The sequence below is a fragment of the Microcaecilia unicolor genome, chromosome 3 (genome assembly GCF_901765095.1).
Source record: "Microcaecilia unicolor chromosome 3, aMicUni1.1, whole genome shotgun sequence".
In the NCBI taxonomy this organism is placed as follows: domain Eukaryota; kingdom Metazoa; phylum Chordata; class Amphibia; order Gymnophiona; family Siphonopidae; genus Microcaecilia; species Microcaecilia unicolor.
The window spans coordinates 86,911,230-86,933,090 of NC_044033.1; the positions used below are offsets into that span (position 1 = coordinate 86,911,230).

The 21,861-nt window shown below is 41.2% G+C and overlaps 1 protein-coding gene across 3 annotated transcripts in view; it reads left to right on the forward strand.

Moving 5' to 3' along the window:
• PELI1 (pellino E3 ubiquitin protein ligase 1) overlaps positions 1 to 21,861 on the forward strand; it is a 170,913-nt gene that overhangs the window by 72,259 nt on the left and 76,793 nt on the right. The window contains exon 1 of one of the 3 annotated variants that reach the window (XM_030196151.1): positions 8,830 to 8,849. The exons of the other annotated variants lie outside the window; for them this stretch is intronic. The gene's annotated coding sequence lies outside the window, so the exon portion shown is untranslated. Of the gene's footprint in view, positions 1 to 8,829; positions 8,850 to 21,861 lie in introns of those variants that run through there. 3 annotated transcript variants of the gene reach the window in all.

Here is a 21,861-nt window from a genome sequence, read left to right on the forward strand (position 1 = left end):
CCTGAATGTGCACTGCTTTGATTAGCTTTCAGACTTGCAGGCATTATATAAGAAATAAAAATAAATAAAATGATATGAACAGATGAGATGAACTAACTCTTTAATATCAAATGTGTATACACAAGAGAAGCTAAGACCAGTGATGTGACAGTGTTACACTCAGATTTTGCCGTGTCTGGGTAAGGGGAGAAGATACAGAAAAGAAATGGAGATACAAGTGAAAGGAAGGAAACAGAACTAAGCTTAGTCTTGGGCTCTGCATGAGCAGTGTATGATTGGACTACCTCTCCACCCTCTCCCCAGTACAGGTGGTTTACATAAGCATAGTGATGGAAAACCTTGATCTGTTGCAGCTTTACTTGTATTGTGAATAGCTGGCTGACACACAGTGTGTATGTAAGTCTTGTGTCTATAGCCTGCTGAGCATGTGTGAGAGCCAATGACATTCTGAGGATAGAAAGGCTGATGAAACTGTGAGCATGACTGTACATAAAATTGTTCAAGATGACTGTTGCTGTGCTGTGTTCCTTCTAAGCAAGAACCTTTCTGTCTGTCCTGTGATACCATTCCTAACACAAAGTAAGGAAAGTGATGTTAAAAGAATTTCTCTTCCACAGTCCTAGGATTTCTCCAGAACTTCTAGTTTCCACCCTAATCAGCAAATCATATGCTAAATTGTTAAGCAATAAAATGTACCTTCCTGCATGCATCCTCTCATTAAGCTCAGCAAGCTGGACACAGGTGTGAAAAATGAAATATTCAGTTTGGGTTGGGTAATGCCAGCTTGCAAATTTATTTGATTTTAATATGACAATATAACGTCAAAAAGAGTAGTGTCATCACAACACATAACAAGCAACAATATCAGAAAGAAAAACAGCAAGCAGGACGATAAATTGAATCGGCATCATGGATTTTGTGGTCTAAGCCAGGAAATGCCAGTCCAAGCCATCCTTACTATCTACATTGTGATAATGATATTGCTCAGCTTAGCATGCATTGCATTGGCCTGTGGAGACTAATTGCTGGTTCCATGCTATGAGCTAGGACAACAGCTGATCTTTAGTTCAGTGTTGCTGACCAGTGATGACCTTTAAAAGAAAAACAACTCGATGGATTATTTTAACAAATGTTTTAGACTGTTCTAAAACAACCATGCATAATATTTCTGCTCTAATTTATGTTAAATCCCTAACTTTGCTGTCCAAATTCCTTGCAAGAAGAGACGTTTGGTATGTTTCTGTACTGTTTGGTTTTAGACTTGGCATCTTAATGTTCTGTGCTGTTTCTTTTTGCTTTCTTGTAATAAGTTTAATTTTGTTTACATTGCTCCCCCCATCTCTTTGAACTTTACGAAAAGTGGGTTATAAATAAATAAAATCTAATTAAAAAATCAGCTGGCTTGACCTGCTGCTTTAAATAACTAGGCTGTTCTAGAAGAGAGCTTGTCCTAGCTTCCCACATGAATTGCATTAATGGGAATCTGTAGGAGGAGAGTGGGACTGGGGCTGTTGCTTTTCTCAGCCTTAAAACAAGGTGTTCTAGATGAACATGGCAGAAAATGAAAACTGTTGTGCAATCGTTTTTCCACAAGTAGAAAAAGATTTCACAGGAGAGGAGAGCTAGCCTGAGCACAGGCACTCTTGAATTTGGGAGGGCAATGGCCTTTGCAGCTTTGCAGTTTCACTGATTAAAAATTATGTTGCTTTGAATTATAAGCCACAATAAACTGTTTGGCAGTTCTGCTGTATTGCTGTCACAAAAGTGCACTTTGCCTTTTTTTTGATACCCTAGCCACATTTTGCTATTCAAAGGAAACATCATGAGCGAGAACAGACAATTAACACAGGAGAGGTTATTATGGGATGAGATGTCAACACAGGTCACTGAATTGATGATGATATGAGAAATCAAAATGGCTGTCAACTGGCTTGAAAATCTTTTAAAAATAGAAACTAGTTTACTGCCTCCATGCTATTAGCTTTGAGAGTGCAATCTTACCACATGGCCATTTATTTTTTTTCAGACTTTTTATCTGCTGCATACCATTACAGCTTTAGCAAGCAAAAGTTATTTTAAAGGGTGTTCTTTGAGGGGGGGGGAGCCGATTACCACCAGGTAACTGCTGCGGTAAAAAAAAAAGGGACCTCTTTTTCCTAGAGCCAGCAATGGCGTGCACTGAGGTGTGGAACTATCACCAGTGCCCGAATTGCAGTGGACTTACCGCTTCTTAGTAAAAGGGCCCTTCAGTGTGACTAGTTGCAAATATATATTTCCATCCTTTAACAACTCTTGAAGTGGGGAAACCTTGTTCATTAGGTCATCTTAAAATGCCAGCAGCAGTTTGAATTGTCTCTATGATTGGGTTCTGGAGTTCTTGTTTTGTTTCAATTTCTTTGTTTTTTCATTTTTAATAGTTAATGTAAAAAATAATGTTTCTGTATGGTAGTGCGGGGTACAAATGTAAATAAATATTATAAGCAACAGGTCAGCTACCAGAACATTATGTCAAACATCCACAATATTGCAACATATTGATTTGAGTTTTTCCACATCCGAGGAAGTTGTGTTGTGTTGAAGTCGGCTACCTTAATTGGGCTGCTTTTTCATATCTCCGATACAGATGTTTTATTCTACCACATATATTAACATCTAAGCTTGTATTCTAGTTACTGTATTTATAATTAGTTTAATGGTAATCATTATCATAAAATCCAAAAGAGGTGCATCAGTCTTCGTTAATGTGTGAAGACCAAGTGACTTCCCTATTATGTGTTATTACAAATGATCACTCAACTCTAAGGCTATATTTTGGCCAGACTCCCATCCAGTATAAAGCATAGATACCAAGATCAGTTTTACAAGATGAGTATATATTACTGGCCTTTGCGAAGGACTTGGTCATCTTAATTGGTGTTAAATAGATTCGTTGACCGAAGAAGAACATGGATTGTGAAACTGAGGCCGAAAACAATATCCTGCTGACTTTGAATCAGAGTTTAGTTGATTATTTGGGTTTAATGTGGTCTGCAATTCTGTTTCCCATATTTCTGCAACCCTAGATTTCCTCTGGGAATGGTTGGCCTGAGAATTTTGTAAAATTAAGATCCAGAATTGGGAATGCATGCAAACAGGCGAACATCCATATCTTCCAAAACCAGTCTGCTACATAATTGTAGCCACTGTAGTATTTGAGATACAGGAAGGTCAAATTCCATTTGCAACTCAGGAAATGATTAATTTTCCTTGATGCATCACATGGTTAAAGTGCATATTCTTTTTCAATGCCAAGTTCTCTACATATATGGCCTACCTGCCACTCTTATCTTAGAATTATACTACAGGGGCTTTATTCGGAAATCTCTTGCCTTTCATCTAATCTGCTTTCTAGTAACTGGAATGTGGCGAGTGTGGCCATTATTGCTTTTGAATCTGCATATTCCAATAATTGCTGTTAACGTAAGAATCTCTCAGCCAGCAAGAGCCTTACACTCAGCCGATAGTAGTTTGTGCAGTGCTGCGTACGCGTTGTAGCGCTATAGAAATGCTAAATAGTAGTAGTAGTAAATAAATAGACAGGAAGCCCTGGAAATGGATTTAAGAGAATAGATAGAGCAGCAGAATCAGAGATTGGGAGCAACATGATAAGAAAAACAGTCGCCAGAGACTAGGACCAACATGATCAGAAAAAGTCACCAGACAACAAAGGTAGAAAAAATCATTTAATTTTCATTTTAGTGTTTGGAATATGTCCAATATGAGAATTTACATCTGCTGTCTTATTTTGCACTGTATAGGAGGAAACATGTTTCTTTCTGTTTTCCTGTCTCAGGGTCTCATCCAGCAGCTCCTCACAATGCTGGTACAGGAGGTTAAAAAATAACAAAAAATGTACACATTTTTTGTTATTTTGTATCACGGGACAGAGTGACGGTCTACAATTATTTAACAGTTGGTACAGGAGGTTAAGCATTGGGCAGCTGCAGCTCCTCATGGCACGGCACAAGGTTAGGGATTGAGTAGCTCCTGGTGCTTGTATGCAGTGGCTCCTTCTCACTGCCTCACCTGAAGTCTCTGTAACAGGAAATTCCACTCCCTCTGACAGATCTTCCAGTTACAGAGAGAGGCTTGGAGCATGTAGAAGAGAGGGGGCTAATCAAAAGAAAAAAAGCAGATCAAAAAAGACAAAAAAATAGAACAGGAGGGTAACAGAAGAAGTGGTTTATTACAAGTTACCCGACGTGGCCACGTTTCGCCCTCAGGCTGCGTCAGGGGTAAAAAAACTACAAAATAAAAATACATAATGAGTAAAACATAAACTTCACCATTGTATATTTGATAATAAAACATATCTAAAAACACTATCACATCATATAAAATAAAAACAGATCAAATCTAAAAACATAATACAATAAAATATAATATCAAATCAATATCAGTTAAAAACATTCAGATTAAATATGCATGCAATAAATAATAATTTTAATACAAGACATGATATCAACACAAAATATAATAATATCAACACTAAATGTATATCAATAGAACTGCATCGGACAAATAGGTGGAGATATACAACACTAAAATAACTAAATGACCATACATACTAAATATCACCTACCTAATAGGGGTAAAAAGCAAAGTGAACCCCTAAAAGTAGTCCTAAAAAGTGAGAATCATCATCAGGATACATGTGATTGTCATAGAACAGTATGATGTTTTTAGGTACTTTGTATCAATTTCTATTGATTTGAGTTGCTATCTATTAGAACATGGAAACCCACTGATTCTCACTTTTTAACAAAGTGAATATTAATTTCAATATTTTTAGATCATTGAATGTGCTTAAAAGACGGCAATTGAGGCCAAGCATTGTGAGATTTTATTTATTTATTTTATTTTGTATTTTTAGGTGGTTGTAGGACTACTTTTAGGGGTTCACTTTGCTTTTTACCCCTATTAGGTAGGTGATATTTAGTATGTATGGTCATTTAGTTATTTTAGTGTTGTATATCTCCACCTATTTGTCCGATGCAGTTCTATTGATATACATTTAGTGTTGATATTATTATATTTTGTGTTGATATCATGTCTTGTATTAAAATTATTATTTTATTGCATGCATATTTAATCTGAATGTTTTTAACTGATATTGATTTGATATTATATTTTATTGTATTATGTTTTTAGATTTGATCTGTTTTTATTTTATATGATGTGATAGTGTTTTGAGATATGTTTTATTATCAAATATACAATGGTGAAGTTTATGTTTTACTCATTATGTATTTTTATTTTGTAGTTTTTTTACCCCTGATGCAGCCTGAGGGCGAAACGTGGCCACGTCGGGTAACTTGTAATAAACCACTTCTTCTGTTACCCTCCTGTTCTATTTTTTTGTCTTTTTTGATCTGCTTTTTTTCTTTTGATTTGCCATTTCTGTGGCAGATCTTTGCCTTTTTTTTTTGTTTCTGTCTGCTTTCGAAGAGAGGGGGCTTCCAGAGCATCAGAGAGGTAAGGTCCCTGAAGAAAAAAAAATGGGAGAGAGACATGGTCTGGAACTGACTAAAGCCTGTAGATAGTCCACCCAGCCTTTTATTTCTTTTGACCCAAACAAGACAGGAACAGCAATCGGTGAACACATTTTATCCCGTTGGCTAGTAGACTGCATCTCTTTCACTTATACCCTGGCTGGGCTGGCTTTGGAGGTTTATGTCACGGCAGCCATTTTATTTATTTATTTATTTTTTTATTGCATTTGTATCCCACATTTTCCCACCTCTTTGCAGGCTCAATGTGGCTTACATTACATCATGAATAGTGGAGGTACATAAGAAAATAGATATTTAGTATTGCAGGATCTTGGGTACATGATAATGATAGAGCATGATAGTAGTATAACAAGTAAATATCATAGGGCTGTTCTGGATATGTGTAGGAGTTCACATTTGTTGATCTTTGTGGTATACCTTGTTAAAGAGATGAGTCTTCAGTAGTTTGCGGAAGTTAGTTCGTAGATCGTTTTTAGATTGCGCGGCAGCGCGTTCCAGAATTGTGTGCTCAAGTAGGAATGCATTAATTTGTACTTTAGACCTTTGCAGTTGGGGAAGTGAAGATTGAGGAATATGCGAGATGATTTTGTAGCGTTCCTGGGTGGTAGGTCTATCAAATCTGATATGTAGGCTGGGGCATCTCCGTAAATGATTTTGTGAACTAGGGTACATATTTTGAACGTGATGCGTTCTTTGAGTGGTAGCCAGTGTAGTTTTTCTCGTAGGAGTTGAGCACTCAAATATTTAGTTTTGCCGAATATGAGTCTAGCTGCTGTGTTCTGGGCTGTCTGAAGTTTCTTGATTATTTGCTCTTTGCATCCAGCATAGAGTGCATTACAGTAGTCTAGATGGCTGAGTACCGTTGATTGTACCAGGTTACGGAAGATGGTCCTTGGGAAGAAAGGTCTTACTCTTTTTAATTTCCACATTGAGTGGAACATCTTCTTGGTTGTGTTTTTCCCGTGATTCTCCAGTGTTAGGTGACGATCAATGGTAACTTCAAGAATTTTTAGGGTGTCCGAAATTGGGAGTTACAGTGTTGGTGTGTTAATGGTGGTGAATTTGTTCGTGTTATATTGAGAGGTGAGTATTAGGCATTGCATTTTTTCTGCATTGAGTTTTAACTGGAATGCGTCTGCCCATGAATGCATGATATGTAGACTCTGGCTGATGTCATTGGAGATTTCCTTTAAATCTTGCTTAAATGGAATGTAGATCGTTAAGTCGTCTGCGTATATGTATGGGTTGAGGTTTTGGTTTGATAGTAGTTTGGCCAAGGGTATCATCCTTAAGTTGAATAAGATCGGTGAGAGGGGGATCCTTGTGGAACTCCGCATTCAGGTGTCCATGTGGCCGATGTGGTCGAATTGGATGTTACTTGGTATGATCGTGTGGTTAGGAATCCCTTGAACCAATTGAGAACATTGCCTCCAATTCCGAAGTTCTCTAGGATATGTAGTAGTGTTCCATGATCAACCATGTCTAAGGCGCTGGACATGTCAAATTGTAGGAGTAGTATGTTCTTGCCAGTTGCGATCAATTGTTTGAATTTAGTCATAAGGGTAACTAGTACTGTTTCAGTACTGTGGTTAGACCGAAATCCTGACTGTGAGTCGTGAAGTATTGAGAATTTGTTTAAATAATTTGTGAGTTGTTTGGTCACCATTCCTTCCGTTTGGTTATTAAGGGAATGGATGCTACTGGTCTGTAGTTGGTTAGTTCACTAGCACTTTCTTTGCGTCTTTGGGTATGGGGGTGAGTAGTATGTTTCCTTTCTCCTTCGGGAAGAGTCCATTTTGTAACATGTAGTTCAAATGATTCGTTAGGTCTGTTATAAATTGTTGAGGGGCAGTTGTCATAAGGTTATTTGGGCAAATGTCTAGTTTGCAATGAGATTTGACGAATCTTTTGAGCGTTTGGGAGATGAGATCCTCCGATAGTATCTCGAAATTCGTCCAGGTTCTGTCTGCTGGGTATATATCCGGGTCTGGATCTAAACAGTCAAGGAGATCGGCGTAATTGATGGTGCTGACAGGTATTTTGAGTCATAGTTTTACGATCTTCTTGTTGAAGTATTTCGTGAGATTGTCTGAGCTGTATCTGAGCTGTTGGTTGTGACTGGTGTGGTATCTAGTAGTTGATTCACAAGTTGGAAAAGTTTATGTGTGTCCTTGTAGTTTGGTCCAATTTTGGTTTTGTAATATAATCTTTTAGTTTGTCTTATGCTATACTTATATTTTCTTTGAAGTTGTTTCCAGGCGTTAAGTGTGGGGTCGTCTTTCTTTTTATTCCACGCACATTCTAACCTCTTAAGTTTTTTCAGTTCTTCGTTGAACCACGGTATTGAGTTCTTTCTGTATGAGGTTCTGGTTTGAATTGGGGCAATATTGTCTAGTATTAGTCTGCATCTATCATCCCATTCTATGAGAAATTGGTTTGTATCTGCCTTAGTTTTCCATCCGTTGTGGTAGATCTGTTGCCAGAAAGTTACCGGGTCTATTTTTCCTCTCGTGGTGTAAGTTTTTCGTTCTTGTTTATTAAGTAAGTCTTTCATTCGCCATTGGAGGGAGATGTTTGCTTTATAGTGGTCTGACCTCTGTGTGGGTGTCCACTTTGTGTCTGTTAGTATAAGGTTTGAATCGGGATCGAATTTGTAAGTGATAATGTCTAGTGTGTGTCCTTTAGTGTGAGTTGGTTGCGTGTTTGGTTCGTGCAGATCCCATGGTAGCTTCGGTTGCCCACATCTCACTACTGTCATGAGTAGAATACCCAGTGCAATAGCCGGTTTGGTCAGACAGTGCTGCAGAATTTGTTTGGAGTCTAGAATCCAACTCTACATTTCTAGACCCATTCTTTTCTGTTCCAGGTTGCACCTTCACAACAGGCTCGTTTTTGTTACTAGTGTTCTTGGTTCTGATTGGCCTTGCCGTTGCAAGTCCCTGTTGACCGTTCTTTGTTGTTTTCAGTGAGTCTGGTAGCTAGGGATTCCCACATGTAAGAACTGACATGCTTGTCCTCAGAGAAAGCAAAGTTGTTTAACCGAGGAGAAGCAGTACATAAGTTCACACATATCTTCTCATCTTCCCTAGTAGTCGCATTCTTTATGCTTTTTTATTCTACTAAGGGTCCTGTTTGAGTTGGGCGAACGGGAAGACATGCACGCACGCAAGGTTGGGCCTGTCAAAGGCTTCCAGAAGCTGAAGGAACACAGGGCAGCATCTGCACCTGGGATCTGTTGGTGATGTCACCCATATGCAAGAACTTATGTCCTGCTATCTTTGGAGTACACAACTATAGGTGAGTAACTTCACTTTATCACCAAAGAACAACAAAATAAATTCTCCTTGAACCAAAGAATCCTTAAGTAACAAAAATAGATTCTTTATAAAGTGAACTCTAATAACCTCTGCTCTTCAAAAGTATCAGGAAACTAAAGTCCATGAAGTGCAGAGACTTTTGTGTCAGGGGAAATATTTACATAAGGAAAAAAATGTCCTCTGCAACCGGGAGAGGTTTCCTAAGTACATTCCTGGCATGTACTAGTTTCTGTCAAAGAATGTTGCTAGTTGTACTGAACTGGGGCAAATATATTAAGAGACTGAGGCACTACCCTTTGAGACTAGAACTATACATTTGCTCATCACCAGAGGGAGAAGATTGCTACACTGAACCTAGGAAGCTCTGTTAAATACTTTAAAAAAAAAAAAAAAAAGTTGTTGTGCTTTATGTGCATGGATATATTTTCCACAAGAAGAAATGGTCTGATAATAAGAAATGTCATGTAGTGACATGTAGGGCTTGGAATAGAAGTTAAGTCCAGGAACTAAGCCCAGTTTCTGTGTACATGAGACTCTGCATGTCTGCTCACTGTCGGCTGCTAGTTCAGTGATTTTTCCTCAAATCAGAAACCTCATTTTTGAAGACCATTCGTTTCACTCATGCATAAATTAATTTTCAGCTTTTAGTTGTATTTATTACACTGTTGGGCTCTCTCTATATACTTTGAAGCACTTCTATTAAATATATTGTACAAAGGAAAATAATCTGATATCAAAGCGAGTTTCTGGCAGATACCATAACATAATGAGTTGTTTAGGCTGGGCATAAGTTTTGAGCTGGGCAAATGCCATTTGGGAAGCCAGGAGGGTAGTTTTTATTCCCACAGGCAAAGGTTCCCCTGACATGCAGTGTTTTTGCCCCCCCCCCCCCCCCCCCCAAAGGATTAACATAGTACAGCTGCCAAAAGCCATAGCTGAACCTTTTTTGAACATGGCAGACTTTGCCTGCCTTAAGCACAACCTGGCGTTTCACTTTAGCAGTGTGCTTTACTCACTACTATATGGAAATACCCCATGAGAAGTATCTTTTAAAATATATATCAGTAAGCGGGGGGGGGGGGGGGGGGGGGAGAGGAAAGGGGAGGGTTAGGCCCCTTAGAATGGAGTGGGAGAGCAATATGGTTTTATACTACTTCTGGTTACATGGTTTAGTGTTTTCTAATTGTAAGCCGAATGGGGATGGAGGGGTCTTGTTTGGGGGAAATGGGGTATATGTTAAACTTTGATGACGGGAGAGAGAGTTCTCAATGTAAAATGTCTTTTTGAAGTGTATATTGACCCAAGTCATCAATAAAAATTATTGACCATAAAATATATATCAGCTGTAATGGGAGGTACTGCTGTCCAGTCTGATCAACATGACCAAGTGCCTTACACATTGCAAAAGGCAAAAGAATGTGAACAAGGTCACAGGTATCTTCTTTAGCAGGCTGGTTCTCGAGGGTAAGGCTGCGGTCGATTGTGATGCCGAGTATTTTTAGGTCGTCTGAAGTAGGGAGTGTGTGTCCTGGGGTGCTTATGGTTGCGGGTTTGTAATTGTTATGTTAAGATGAGAGGATGAGGCAGTGAGTTTTTTCAGTGTTCAGTTTCAGTTGGAATGAGTTTGCCCAAGAGTTCATGATGTTCAGGGCATCATTTATTTCATTGGTTATTTCTGATAAGTCATGTTTGAAGGGAATGTAGATTGTAACGTCATCTGTATAGATGAATGGGTTGAAACCTCGATTGGACAAGGACTTTGCCAGTGCGATCATCATCACGTTGAAGAGTATTGGGGATAATGGTGATCCTTGAGGTACTCCGCAGGCTGCTTTCCACGGTGGTGATATATTTGAGTTTGATTTTACTTGGTATGTTCTGGTGGTTAGAAAGCCCTTGATCCAGTTAAGTACGTTTTCATTAATCCCGAAGTGGCCAAGGAGTCTCGGTAATATGTTGTGGTTTACCATGTCGAATGTACTCGACATGTCAAATTGAAGGAGAAGTATGCTTTTACCTATGGCTATTTCCTGCTTGAATTTGGCCAGGAGAGTGACTAGCACGGTTTCAGCGCTATAGTGGGAGTGGAATCCTGATTGCGAGTCGTGTAGTATTGAGAACTTGTCCAGGTAATCCGTAAGCTGTTTGGTCATGGATAGAATGCAACTGGGCGATAGTTTGTGAGATCACTTGTTTTTTGTTACTATATTTCTCGGGAAAGGAACCTTGTTGTAGCATGAAGTTTAGATGGGATGTGAGGTCTTCAATGAATCGGCTGGGGGTGGATTTAAGTACATGACTGGGACATGTGTCCAGTTTGCAGTGGGTGTTGGCGAACCTATGAGTCGCTTGTGTGACTGATTCAGTGGTGAGTAAATTGAATGTTGACCAGATACGGTATCCACATGGGATTAGATCTAGGTCGTCAAAGAAGTTTTCGATGTCGGTGTTGTGATGAGGAAGGGTGCTGCATAATTTTGTTATTTTGTCTTTAAAGTAGGTAGCCAGTTTGTCTGCAGGTGGGATGTCTGTGTTGGATGTGTTGACAGGGGTGGTGTCTAGTAACTTATTTACGAGTTGAAATAGTTTCTTCAGATCTTTATCAGGTCCTAGTTTAGTTTTATAGTAGGATATTTTGGTTTGTCTAATTGTGTATTTGTATTTTCTGTGTGTTCGTTTCCATGCATTGAGTGTGTGTTCATCTTTTATTTTTTTCCATGCTCGTTCTAGTTTTATGGATTGTGTTTTGAGTTTTTTTAGTTCGTCATTGTACCATGGTGTTGAGTTTTGTCTCCTTGATGTTCTCGTCTTTAAAGGTGCTATTTCGTTTAGTATGCTTCTGCACCTATCCTCCCAGTGATTGAGATAATGTATGGAGTCAGTTCGTGTTGTCCATCCGTTGTCATATATCTGTTGCCAGAATAATTGTGTATCTATTTGCCCTCTCATAGTGTAAGTTGTTTGTTCTGGTGTGCGTGTTAATCCCTTCTTTCGCCAATTTAGGGATAAGTTCAGCTTGTAGTGATCGGTCCAAGGTGTTTCTGACCAATTGGTGTTTGTTATTGATAGGTTATGATTTGTGGACAGTTTGTATGCTAGGAGGTCCAGTGTGTGTCCTTTGTTGTGGGTAGTTTGCATGTGAGGCCATTTGAGATCCCAGGACTGTAGGACGTCTTTACATTCACGAGCATTGGCGGAGTCAGGGTATTCTAAGTGTAGGTTTATGTTGCCTAGTATTAGTATGTTGGAGCTATTAACACAAGTGTTTGAGATGAAGTCCATGAAGATAGGCTGGCTTTCGTTCCAGTTGCCGGGCGGTCTGTAGAACAGGACACAGTTCAGTTGATCAATCAGAGATATGTGTTGGATTCTGAATGATGCAATTTCTAATTGGGGTGTTATGGACTCTGCAGTGGTTTCAGTAGTGAATTGTTCTGTAGATTAGTGCTATGCCTCCACCTCTCTTTTCCAGTCTGGTCCAGTGGGTGATTTTGTAGCCTGGAGGGCATAGTTCGAGGATTATGGGATCCTTTTGATTGTAGATCCAAGTTTCGCTGATGAAGATAAGATCAAGGTTTTCCGAGTTAATCCAGTCTGATATTGTTGTTTTGTTAACTACGGACCTAGCATTAATGCAGCCCACTTGGATGTTTTGGTGTTGGGCTGTTAGGTTTGGTGTCGTGTGGATTTTTGTAAGTTGTCGTTCATTGGATGGTGTGTATTTGTTGTGATCTTTCCTGCCGGTTTGTTGGTATTGGCCGTGTTTAGATAATCTTCCGGTATCGGTTTAAAGTGTGGAGTGTTTGATCAGTCTTTGGTGGTTTTGTAGGATGGGTATGGTATTGTATTCTGTGAGTGGGATGGATAGTGTTAGGTGGGTCAGTGTGAGGGAGTAGATTGCTAGGAGTATTTTGATAGTATTCATTTTGGTGTCAGTTTGGTAAGGTTAGATTACCCTTCTTAAACCATTCTCAATTCTGTGTTTTGTAGAAAAAGATCGGTGAAACCCTCAAAACGAACGTCTGGATTGAGCATGTAATTTTAATAGGGCTCCGTGTGTCGTTCATTCCATGTGGGGTCTGGAAGTGGCAGATGCAGCATGCACGTTGAAAACTCAGCTTCCTTGGTCCTTATAGTGTCGCGGCTCTGGCCACGTTGCTACCCAGGTCCTTGCGCCGTGTCTCCGGATGACCATTGGGATCGGTCTCGTGTCCTCAGACTCCCCAGCCTCGAGTGGTCTGTGCCCGGAATGGCAGTCGGCTCTTGTGGTGTGGAGCGGCGCTGAGAAGGCAGAGCCTCTCCGTTTCTCTTCTCGCGTCTCGAGCGTCCTGTGCGCTCTCTCCGCGAGTTGCTTCTTCTCCTTCCCTGCCCCGACAACGCTGCCTCGCATGCGGCGCTCACCTCTCTTCTCACCTTTCGCTCCGGGCGGTTGGATGGTCGGTCGGTGCACTCATGGCGCACGGCAGAGGCCTGGGCCGCTTCTGTCCCTTCGGTGGAGCAGTGGGGTGGGAGAGCGGCGGGCGGCGGTTCGTTCCACTTGCTGCGGGGATTTGGTCACCACTGTCTGGCGCTGAGCACGGGAGTCGGGGTCCAGGCTGGCCTTGCTGCGGCTCTGAGGGAGAGTAAGTTGCAATTGTCTCAGAGGGATCGCAGGCCCAGGTTGGATGTCTGGGAATGTCTCGACCTCCACAGCACCTCCTGGGCCACGCTGCCTCACATGCGGCACTCACTGTTCTCTTCTCACCTTTCGCTTTGGGAGGGTGGTTGGTCGGTTGGTGTACTCGTGGTGCATGTCGGAGGCCTGGGCCGCTTCTGTCCCTTCGGCGATGCAGTGGGGTGGGAGAGCAGCGGTTCGTTCCACTTGCTTCGGGGATTTGGGCACCACTGTCCATCCGGCGCCGATCACATGGGAGAACAGGAGTCTGGGTCCGGGTTGGCCTTGCTGCGGCTGTGAGGGAGAGCAGGTTGCGATTGTCTCAGAGGGATCGCAAGGCCCAGGTTGGATGTCCGGGAATGTCTTGACCTCCACAGCACCTCCCGGTCCGTTTCCCGGTTGAGGCTCTTGTACTGTTTCTCAGTCTGGTCCAGCAGCCGCCGAGTGTCTGTATTCTGGCCTCCGCGGTCATGCAGGGGGCTGCTCTTAGAACTAGGTCTCCGGAGCTAACTGCTCCGTGACCAGCAGGTCAGCGGCCATCTTTCTTTCTTAGAAGTTTGAAGTTGACTCTTTTATAAAGACAGATATACATGCTGCCTTTTATAAAATATATAATAAATCGTCAACCCAGCTGTGTTTATCATTAATTCTTCTTTTCCACTCTTTAAATTCAGAAACAATTTCAATTACACTCGTACCAACTTGGTAGTTTTTTCATTAGAAAATCTCCATTATTTATTGTATAACTTTCCATGTGCCTTATTCGACTTATACATTCAATACATAAAGAAGCTGTAAAATCCTTCAATTTCCATTTGCAGTTTTTTCATATCATTTTTATCACGTATTTGCAGTACACGGACGCCTTCACCTACATGCAGCATGTTTTGCAAATTGCTGCCTCAGTGTGTGGTCCGTTCAACTTAAGTACAAAAAGGCTCACACATACTGCATCGGTGCTTGCCAAGCATATTCTTGTGACCAGAAATCTCTCCTGTCCAGACCCCACTAGACCTCGGTGAAAAGTGTGTGTGGGGGGGGGGGGGCCTTCTAGGAATGGAGCCTTCAAATTGGGGCCATATATCTGGGTGGAGAGACATGAATTGAAGGGTAGCTTCCAGGTGAGCGATCATAAGCTTTGGGGAATGGACCTTGAATTAGGGAGGATCACAGGAGGGAGCCTTTGGTAGGGAGAACTCAGAGGCCAACTTCCTGAAACTCTGGCCAGTACCTTAAAGCAATTCCTGGGAGCATCGGCCACCGTTTTGAGGCCTGATGCTCCTGGAACAGAAAAATAATCCTATGATGTTATTTTTCCAGGAATAGCATGGTTTGCAGTGTTATAAAATTTCCATATTAATAAGCTGTTTTACAAGCATTTGCCTATTTTGCATATGTTTAGTATGTAAATCACAGAGACTTAACTAATCTTGCATTTCAGCAACACAGCTTGCGTTAGTGACCCTTTAAGATGTGTTAAAGGGCAGATAACAAATGTTAAAGAGCTTGATAACTGTCCCCTTACATTTTGACCCTGAGGCAATAGAGGGTTAAGTGACTTGGCCAAGATTACAAGGAGTGGCAGTGAGATGTGAATCCTGGTTTTTAGCCAACTGCTCTAAGCATCAGGCAACTGCTCTTCTCTTTGGTAGGTTGTGATTTGGAGAGGAAAGCTACTGAGGATCCAGAAGAATTTGTTTGTTGCCTAGTTAGTATTTTGTACACTTCCTCCTACATTATGTCTTTTCTCTATTGGTTGCTCTTTTGCATTTTTTTTTTTTTTGGGGGGGGGGGGGGGCTTATTGTTAAAACAATCAAAATACTATTATAGCTTTGTCTGCTTCTGTGCAATTTGTGTCAGTTTCAGATGAGTGTTTATTAGCAAAAATAAAAATTACTAACCTGGGAGAAAGCTGTACGAGTACCTGGCCTACATTTTTTGTAAATACCCAAATGTGTATAAGGTGGTAGAAAGTTTCCTACTGCTCCAAAAGCTAGGACTCGGTGTTACATAATCACTGTGGATGGGAAATTGGGATGGGTTAAAGTGTTTTGCTGTGAAAACTGGGTATGACTGATATATTAAATTTTAAAGTGGGGGAGGGGGGGAACCTGAGATACAAAACTTCCTCTTGTGAGATATACTAGAGAATATGGTTGGCTGTTTGACATAGAGTGGAGGAGTAGCCTAGTGGTTAGAGCACTAGGCTTGAACATAGTAACATAGTAGATGATGGCAGAAAAAGACCTGCACGGTCCATCCAGTCTGTCCAACAAGAAAAACTCATATGTGCTACTTTTTGTGTATACCCTACTTTGATTTGTACCTGTCCTCTTCAGGGCACAGACCGTATAAGTCTGGCCAGCACTATCCCCGCCTCCCACCACCAGCTCTGGCACAGACCGTATAAGTCTGCCGAGCACTATCACCGCCTCCCAACCACCAGTCCCGCCTCCCACCACCGGCTCTGGCACAGACCGTTTAAGTCTGCCCAGCACTATCCTCGCCTCCGAACCACCAGCCCCGCCTCCCACCACCGGCTCTGCCACCCAATCTCGGCTAAGCTCCTGAGGATCCATTCCTTATGAACAGGATTCCTTTATGTTTATCCCATGCATGTTTGAATTCCGTTACCGTTTTCATTTCCATCACATCCCGTGGGAGGCCATTCCAAGCATCCACCACTCTCTCCGTGAAAAAATACTTCCTGACATTTTTCTTGAGTCTGCCCCCCCCCCCCCTTCAATCTCATTTCATGTCCTCTCGTTCTACCGCCTTTGCATCTCCGGAAAAGGTTCGTTTGCGGATTAATACCTTTCAAATATCTGAACGTCTGTATCATATCACCCCTGTTTCTCCTTTCCTCCAGAGTATACATGTTTAGGTCCGCAAGTCTCTCCTCATACGTCTTGTAACGCAAATCCCATACCATTCTCGTAGCTTTTCTTTGCACCGCTTCAATTCTTTTTACATCCTTAGCAAGATACGGCCTCCAAAACTGAACACAATACTCCAGGTGGGACCTCACCAACGACTTATACAGGGGCATCAACACCCCCTTTCTTCTGCTGGTCACACCTCTCTATAGAGCCTAACAACCTTCTAGCTACGGCCACCGTCTTGTCACACTGTTTCGTCGCCTTCAAATCCTCAGATACTATCACCCCAAGATCCCTCTCCCCGTCCGTACCTATCAGACTCTCACCGCCTAACACATATGTCTCCCATGGATTTCTATTCCCTAAGTGCATCACTTTGCATTTCTTCGCATTGAATTTTAATTGCCAAACCTTAGACCATTCTTCTAGCTTCCTCAGATCCTTTTTCATGTTTTCCACTCCCTACGGGGTGTCCACTCTGTTACAGATCTTTGTATCATCCGCAAAAAGGCAAACTTTACCTTCTAACCCTTTGGCAATGTCACTCACAAATATATTGAACAGAATCGGCCCCAGCACCGATCCCTGAGGCACTCCACTACTCACCTTTCCCTCCTCCGAGCGAATTCCATTCATCACCACCCTCTGGCGTCTGTCCGTCAACCAGTTCCTAATCCAGTTCACCACTTCGGGTCCTATCTTCAGCCCGTCCAGTTTATTTAAGAGCCTCCTGTGGGGAACCGTGTCAGAAGCTTTGCTGAAATCTAAGTAGATTACGTCTATAGCTCATCCCTGATTCAGGTCTCCTGTCACCCAATCAAAGAATTCAATGAGATTCGTTTGGCACGATTTCCCTTTGGTAAAACCACGTTGTCTCGGATCTTGCAACTTATTGGCTTCCAGGAAATTCACTATCCTTTCCTTCAGCATCGCTTCCATTACTTTTCCAATAACCGAAGTGAGGCTTACTGGCCTGTAGTTTCCAACTTCTTCCCTATCACCACTTTTGTGAAGAGGTACCACCTCCGCCGTTCTCCAATCCCTCGGAACCTCTCCCGTCTGCAAGGATATATTAAACAAATCTTTAAGCGGGACCTGCTAGAAGCTTCCTCAATATCCTGGGGTGGATCCCGTCCGGTGCCATAGCTTTGTCCACCTTTAGCTTTTCAAATTGTTCATACACACTCTCTTCCATGAACGGTGCTCTATCCACTTCAATCTCATTTGTACTTTTTCCAGTCCATCGCGGTCCTTCTCCAGGATTTTCTTCTGTGAAAACAGAACAAAAGTATCTATTTAGCAAATTTGCTTTTTCTTCATCATTATCCACATAGCGGTTCGCAGTATCTTTTAGTCTCACAATTCCCTTTTTAGTCATTCATTCTCCTATCACTAATATACCTGAAGAAATTTTTATCACCCCTTCTTACATTTCTAGCCATTTGTTCTTTCGCATGCGCTTTCGCCAGACGTATCTCTCTCTCTTGGCTTCTTTCATTTTCATCTGGTATTCCTCCCCGTGTTTCTTTTTTTGAGTTTTTATGTATTTCTGGAATGCCAACTCTTTAGCCTTTATTTTCTCAGCCACTTGCTTGGAGAACCATATTGGTTTCCTTTTTCTCTTGCTTTTGTTTACTTTCCTTACATAAAGGTTCGTGGCCCTATTTATAGCTTCTTTCAGCATGGACCACTGGCCTTCCACTTCTTGTACTTCCAGCCCATCAGCTCCTTCCTCAGGTATTCCCCCATTTTACTAAAGTCAGCACGCTTGAAATCCAGGACTTTGAGTGGCCTCTCTCCACTTTAGCTGTTATATCAAACCAAACTGTTTGATGGTCACTGCTGCCCAGATGGGCACCCACTCGGATATTTGACACGCTATCCCCATTTGTGAGCACCAGATCCAGCGTCGCTCCCTCCCTCGTGGGTTCCGTCACCATTTGTCTGAGCAAAACACTTTGGAAAGCATCCACAATCTCTCTACTTCTTTCCGATTCCGCAGACAGAACCTTCCAATCTACATCCGGCAGATTGAAATCTCCCAGCAACAGCACCTCTCTCTTGTTTCCCAACTTTTGAATATCTGTGATCAGGTCTTTATCTAATTCCTCCAATTGTGTCGGAGGTCTGTAGACAACACCCACGTGGACAGAGGTTCTATCATCTCTTTTTAAGGTGATCCATATCGCTTCTTCCTTTCCCCAGGTCCCTGTCATTTCGTTCGCCATGATATCTTTTCTCACATATAGAGCTACTCCTCCACCTTTATGACCATCTCTATCCTTCCTAAATAGATTATAGCCTGGTATGTTTGCATCCCATTCATGGTAACCATTAAGCCACGTCTTGGTGATTGCAACAACGTCTAAGTCTGCCTCCAACATCAGGGCTTGAAGGTCATGAACTTCCAGGGGTGCCTGATTCAAATTCCACTGCTGCTCCTTGTGATCTTGGCCAAGTCACTTAACCCTCCATTGCCTCGAGTACAAAATTAGATTGTGAGCCCTCCATGTACAGGGACATATCTAGTGCAGTGATTCCCAGAGTCCCGTCCTGGAATACCCCTTGCCAGTCAGGTTTTCAGAATATCCCACAGTGAATATGTGTGAACTTGATTTGCATACACTGTATTATATGTAACATTTCTTTCATGCATATTCATTGTGGGATATCCTGAAAACCTGACTTGGGTTCTTTGCCTAGAATAGTGGTTTGCTGTCCAGACCTATGTGCACATTTCCTGGCTTGTGCATACCCCTATGGCCCACCTGTGCATGCATTGCTGACCTACATGAATACTGCACACCACTCCATCTACATCATACTACCAAACTGCATGTACACCAAACAATATTGAAGTGTACACCTATAAACATACCTGATCATACTCTGCTTGTATGAACATGCTTGACTGTACACATAGTTCCCAAAATACATTAGCCCATATATAGTTATGCCACCACAATCACACATACCAATTTAAGTATCAGTAGAAGGTAAGTATAGAAGATCCTAAATTACAGGGACGTGATGGTAAAAAAAAAAAAGTTCTGTGTTTAAGACTTACTGTTCTGCCCTTCATTACAACATCAGAGTGGTTTACAAAGAGGCATATTTCCAAAGCACTTGCTTATAAAGTTACATAGCAACCTCTGGAAATTTGTAAGTCTAAGTGCTTTGAAAATGAGCCCCATAGTAACATTCAGCTAAATCAGGAGAGGGAAAAAGCAGAAGAGAAGAAACCCAAATAAGAAAAAGCAAGATGAGGTTCAGCAAGCAAACCCAAAAGCTGAAGTAAAATAATGGCCAGCTTTGAATCTACTATTGGCCGTTGTCGGAGACAGAGTGCTGGGCTTGATGGACCTTTGGTCTTTTCCCAGCGTGGCAGTGCTTATTTACTTTTGAGCAGAGGTATTTTGGAATGGATTTCCATGTGAGAAGGGCTAATATATAGAATACAGAATAATGTATATCTTTGAGACAATGTAAAATGAAGACAGAATTGCTAGGAACCCATCTTCCTGAGACCTCAGGAAACAATTAGGCACATAACTTATATAATCGCTTAGTACTGTAAAGAATGTGCAGAGCTAAGAATGTTTTTGGACCAAACTCAGAAGTTTAAATTTTAGCCACTCTGCAACTGAAAACTTTGGCAACATGGATAAGTTTTTTACTACTATATTCTGAATTAATTGTAATCTAATAGTAGTAAGAGGGAGCCCATTGTAAAGAGAATTACAATAACCTGGTCTGGATATAATGAAAGCATTTATCAGTGTACTAATAGAAATCAAACAAAATAAAACTTGGAAAAGAAAATAAGATGATACCTTTTTTATTGGACATAACTTAATACATTTCTTGATTAGCTTTCGAAGGTCGTCCTTCTTCCTCAGAAGGGTGACCTTCGAATGCTAATCAAGAAATGTATTAAGTTATGTCCAATAAAAAAGGTATCATCTTATTTTCTTTTCCATGTTTTATTTTGTTTGATTTCTATTGATAACCTTAAGAGTGGACTAACACGGCTACCACACTCCTCTACTTCAGTGTACTAAGAATGGCAATTCTAGTTATAGCATGTAGAACAATTGGAGAGGTGCTGCCTCAATGATCTGTTTGAGAGGAGTATTCCAAACCTCTGTTTTATTCATATAGAAAAAGATGAAAACTCAGAAAGCTGGCGCTCATTAGGCGGCTGCTGAAAATCTGTCCTTGAGGTTTCTAATTAGAATGATGATCATTTTTTTGAAAGGGCACGCATGGCTTGAGGAAAATGCCAATCATGGAGGAGTAAAAAGTGATCAAACTACAGTATGGGTATAGCTTTGAGTGTCTGGTAGACAGAGATGTCCTTCCCTAAAGAAAAAATAAGACCAATAGTATAGCCATAAATATGAGTAAGAGAATGTATATGATGCTAGAAACCATGGGAGTCCAAAAAACGTGCGAGTCTTTCTCCCTAGTGTTCGAAGGGCTATCTAAATATTGAAGTCCCCCAACACAATTTGGTTAATGAGGTTCACGTATAGGTCAGTAAGATTTGCTGAAATAGGATCCCATTCTGATTCTATTAATGCAATAGGGCACTAACAAATCAGAATATGGACTAACAAAGCATCAGAGCAGGAGATTCCCTGAAAAAGAACTTTTACTGTGGAAAATGACTGTAACGAAAAATGTGCTGCTACTCCAGCCTTCTAGGGTGATGATTAAAACAGAAGGCATAACCTAGGGAAGCGTATTGGCTCATATATGGCTGTTCATCTCACTTAAGCCAAGTCTTCAGGCACAATAAGAGTACCAGTGCTCCAGGATCAGGTTATAAATGTGAACATAATTTATTCCCAGGTAATCTGACGCTATGCAGCTTTATTCATAGTAGTAGAAGGCAAAACTTCCAGAGGAGGGGAAGAGGACGGATGAAGTGGCATCTTAAGATAGTTAACTAGGGTCCTTATTTGTGGATGCACTCAAGTACTCCTAGAGTAGGAGGACTAGCATTCTCAGATAACTTGTATGGTGGATTGCGATCTAGGAGAAAATGCAAACATCCTGTCCTGAAGAGAATTGGCCAAAAGAAAAGAGCTAAAATCTCAGGGTATACTTAAGTATTTGATAATTTTCAAATGTTTCAAGTAAAGGTTGTTGCCAGTGGGTCACAGTCTGTTGGAGAGAGACACACTTTAAATTTATTCATAGGTTATATGTACATTTGCAATGGGCATTTTGGGCAAAGATGACTGTCAGGAAGTTGCCTGACATGCAGTGAGGGTGTTGGTTTTTATTTCCATTGTGTGTGCGCGTACCCTCAAATTGCAACTCTTTGGGCAGGGATGTTTGACCAACTGGCCCAATTATTAAAAACAATTTTATTCCCACAAAAAAGTCTGTCTGCATTATGTGGAAGAATTAATGTTGAGTTAATGTTGGTGAAAAAGCCATGCTCAGCTGT